The sequence below is a fragment of the Leucopleurus acutus genome (genome assembly GCF_964270905.1).
Source record: "Leucopleurus acutus genome assembly, chromosome: 16".
In the NCBI taxonomy this organism is placed as follows: Eukaryota; Metazoa; Chordata; class Mammalia; order Artiodactyla; family Delphinidae; genus Leucopleurus; species Leucopleurus acutus.
The window spans coordinates 75,854,768-75,859,199 of NC_139158.1; the positions used below are offsets into that span (position 1 = coordinate 75,854,768).

General features: G+C 47.4%; 1 long non-coding RNA gene across 1 annotated transcript; it reads left to right on the forward strand.

Annotated features, from left to right (window-relative positions):
- Positions 1 to 551: 551 nt before the first annotated feature.
- Positions 552 to 4,101, forward strand: LOC309973114. Its single transcript, XR_014326812.1, has 5 exons — positions 552 to 630; positions 983 to 1,092; positions 2,550 to 2,614; positions 2,943 to 3,023; positions 3,879 to 4,101. It is a non-coding gene; the product is annotated as an uncharacterized lncRNA (long non-coding RNA).
- Positions 4,102 to 4,432: the final 331 nt, after the last annotated feature.

Below are 4,432 nucleotides of genomic sequence, written 5' to 3' on the forward strand. Positions count from 1 at the left end.
GTTTCCTTTCCCCGCAGACACTGGGCGGGCCGAGTGGCCGGCCCAGAGGAGGAGGGAGGGGAGCAGGAGGGGGCCGGGCCCTGGCGCAGCCGGCGCCCCCGCCCTCAGGCCCGGCAGGGGCGGTTGGACCCGCGGGCGTCGCCTCAGCTCCCCGCGGCGGCGGGGCAGGCGGTCTTGGGCCGGCGCCGCTGAGGGGAGGGGACTGCGGGGGGCGGCTTAACGGCACCCGAGGCCGTTGCAGGCCTCAGCCGTACCCAAAGGAGCGGGGACCCAGCGGACAGCTTGGTGCGTGTGAAGCGCGACATGGCGGCGAGGCCGACGAGCCCGGGTGGCCTCGTGTGTACCGGGAAGGGGCGGGGCTAGTGTAGCCTTGACAACCATTAGGCCTCCTCCGCCTGGGCGGCGCGGCGACTACATTTCCCAGAGGGCCTCGCGTGGCGCGGCTTGGGGGGCGGGGAGGAAGCGCCTCGGGCCCAGTGCGCAGGCGTGAGTCCCCTCTGGTTATATAAGGGAGGCTTTGGAGCTTCTTGTTCTTTTCCGTCCTCGGTGCTGTCCGTTCTTCGCCTTAGCTCCTCCGTTTCTCCTCCCGTGTAGTCCCATCCCGGCAACCAGGGTTTACTACTGTATGTGGTGAGTGGAAACCTCGCTTCGAGATCTCTGTGCCTCTTTTTCCCTTTTTTGTGCGGTCGCCCCTACCGGTGGCCCCTCTCCTCGTGGTTGCCTCTGTTCTGACTCTAAATAGGCCTCAGCGCCTTTGGGGAGATGAGTTAGAGCTGGAAAAGCCCGCGCCTTGTGCTCGGGCCTGAGGAGTCTTCGGCTGGTGTAAATGATGACTTCACTTTTTTCCCCATCAGATCGACAATGCTGATGTCTTTGAATACTTGCCAGTTAGTTCTGAGACACCGGCCTCAAAAGGCGCTGCCATGTTCTCTTCCGACTGTGGGAAGATGGCGCTTGATGACCTTTCTTTGTTGGTTCGCAGGTTTGCGCGATCACAGCATACAGAATGGAGCTTGGAGGAAGGGGTCCCTGCTGGGCCTTCAAGGAAACCACGTGTAGACATGAACAACCTTCAATCTCCTGACCTCTGGAGTAAGCATTTGTGTTTTGGCCTATTGTAAGAAACGCATGCTCTGAGGAGCCTCTTAGTTTGCTAGGCAGCTTGGAGGGAAAGAAAAGATGATTAAGGGCAGCCAATTAGCATATTTTAGTTACTAGGTTTTCTTTGAGGTGTTCTGGGTGCTTGGTTTTATTATAATTCACAAAAACATCTTATTACAAAGTGAAATAAGTGAATTATCTCTTGAAAGTGAATAGGTGTTAAATTTTAAATGTCTTTGTAATGCTGTTTAAGGCACATTTTCAGATGCCATTCCTTCACTTGTTTCTTAATAAACAGCTTTCTTTTATACTTAAGCTTCCAAGTGGATGGATAATGTGATGACATTTTTAAAAAATTTCTATTGGCGTAGAGTTGCTTTACAATGTTGTGTTAGTTTCTGCTGTACAGCAAAGTGAATCAGTTACATGTATACATATATCCCCTCTTTTCAGATTTCCTTCCCATTTAGGTGTGATGACATTTTTAAGGAAAGCCAAATGTGTTTCTGTTGGCCTACTTGCTTTAATTACCAACTCCTTAACTTAACTGAGTCCAGAAATGCACTTTAAGGGTGGGACTTCTTGGACGAAGTGTTCCTTAAACCTTGCTGTCCCAGAGTATTAAGTCGCGTTTTAAGTGATGACATCTTGCATTAAAGTGTAACATCCTAACACATAGTCGAAACCCTGCAGTCATCTAAGTAAAACCCAGCCATTTCCCCACAATTCTTGCCAGCCACGCTGGCCTCTATCAAATGTAAGCATAGAAGTCAGAGGTATTTGTCTTAGCTACTATCTTATTGCCGAGAACAGGACACAGAAGTGCTGAAATACTGCATGAAGTCGAAGGTAGAGAAACAGACGAACCAAATCTTATTCCTAGTTCAGGGTTCTTTCTTTTTTTCTTCCTTCCTTCCCTCCCTCCCTCCCTCCCTCCTTCCCTCCCTCCCTCCCTCCCTCCTTCCCTCCCTCCCTCCCTCCCTCCTTCCCTCCCTCCCTCCCTCCCTCCCTCCCTTCCCTCCCTTCTTTCATTGGGCGTTCCGTTGCTGCACATGGGCTTTCTCTAGTTGGGGCAAGCGGGGGCTGCTCTTCATTGCGGTGCTCAGGCTGTAGGTGTGTGGGCTTCAGTAGTTGTGGCACAAGGGCTTAGTTGCTCCGCGGAATGTGGGATCTTCCCGAACCAGGGCTCGAACCCATGTACCCTGCAATGGCAGACGGATCCTTAACTACTGCACCACCAGGGAAGTCTCCAGGGTTCTTTCTGTAGAGGCGAAAAGCTTCCTGCTGGCATAAATGATGACTGAACTTTTTTCCCCGACAGATCGACCATGTTGATCTAACTTCTCTAAGCCAGTTTCTGTCTGATATGCCAGCTTGAGCATCTCCTCTGTCCCCCACTCCTTTGGGTATCTAGCTGACTGGCGGTCATGTTTCTGTTTTCATCTCAGGTTCACTGTTGGCAGAAAGCAGACTTTGAATGGACCATGATGGATCCAGGATTGGGAGAGAATTGGTAAGTCACGTCCATTATTAACTGCTTTTCTTTGAAAGAGGTTATCCCCATTGCTTTCTACTTTCTGTGACTCGTATGGCCATTGCAGCTGATGACTTAACTTTTTTCCCCATCAGATCGACCCTGTTGATCTAACTGAACTATTAGCCAGTTTTGTCTGATGCATTGGCCACAAAGATAACTTGTGTTTATTTGTTTTCTGCTTAACCACCAACAGACTACTTTCTGTGGGGCTTTTTTTAGTGGGAATTGGGCTTGCCCTATGGGGTTTTTCCCTCTTCCATCATTCAAGTCCTTTATCTTGGCTTCATCTGTTAACTTCCTACAGGACCAGAGCCCTTTGTGCGTCAGGGCGTAAGTAGGTTGATTGCAGCCTGATCTCAGCTTGGTTCAGTCTGTCCTGTAACAGGTGAGGTTTCTGCAAATTGTTATCTAGGTGTTAACCCCTCCTTAGTAAAATGATTACTAAATGTGCTCAGGGTAGAGAGGTGTTGGGTTTGCCCACTTGGGAGTAACCTGAGTACCCAGTTCCAAGTTGGGCAAAACAGGAGGGGAAGACCATGTCCTTGGCAGTACTGTTGACCTATTGGTACTACCAGGTCTTTCCCTAAGAAAGGGGAAAAAATTACATGAAAACTTAATTCTGCCTTGGCAGATAATACGAGATGAGGAGATCCAAGCCATCTTTTGAGTTGAGATTGAAATTGGTTGTAATTTTTTTTTGAAAGGTTGAATTCTTCACACTGTAAGCTGGAGGCCGACCTCAGTTCCTTACCCCATGGGTAAGGAACACAGTGGCTTGCTGCATCACAGTGAGCAAGCCAGAGACAGGCAGTCTCTATCTCCTGCCTCCTTTCTTTTTAAACAAATAACACTTTGTATCCCTAATGTCTGCTTATCCACTTTATATTTCAGATGCCCCCATTTGTCCCTAAAGTATCTTTTGAATGAGTTTCATTTGTGTTAAGTCCCTCTAGAATCAACATAACTTTTGGTGTGGTCCTGGGTTTGTCTCCCTTACCTCCATTTACTGTACCTAGAAAGGCTGTAGATTGATGATGAACATTTTGACGTTATCAGGAACAACACAGACTTCAGTGAGGTGCCAGACTCGAGGTTGGAAGTCTCTCCTTGGTCTGGTACTTAATGCAACATCCACCTAGTTCCTGAAGTCTAGATACTTCCACATCCCAAACAAGTAGCTGTTTATATCAGTTTACATCAGAATGAAGTCCTGATCGTGATGTATCTTTTTTCTTTTAAGGAGTTTCTCAACTGTGGAGTTGGAATGCAAGGTCTCTTGGAAAATGATGACCATGTTTACTGAGAAAGCATGAAGGTTCCAGTTGAATCAGTCTCATAAGGTTGCTGTGTAACCTGAGTGTCCAGAGCTGAAAAGCCTCTGGCTGTTTTGAACAATCAAGTATTATATTAAACTTAGATAAAAATTTCTAACTTTGTAGCCTTCCTATCTGGAGAAAGAAAATAAAATCCTTTGAATCAAAATACTGTTGTATTTGGTCATTGGAGATAGAGACCTTGAACCAAATGATACTTAAGGTAAAAAGCTCTAGGGGCAGAGAGAGCTTTTAATATTAAACTTAAAATTTTAATGTTTAAACATGGAAAGTTCCAAACAGACTAAGTGCCATAGGGCTAATCTGGTTTCACTTTAACTTCCCTACTCTGTCCCAGATACTTGATCTGACTAATCTTAGGAAGATAGGATTCCATGGTGGGTTTTTTTGACTTTGTACCTTCTAATCTGATTCCTGATGTTGACTCCAAGTCCCTTGAGTGTGTGGACCTAGTGCATCC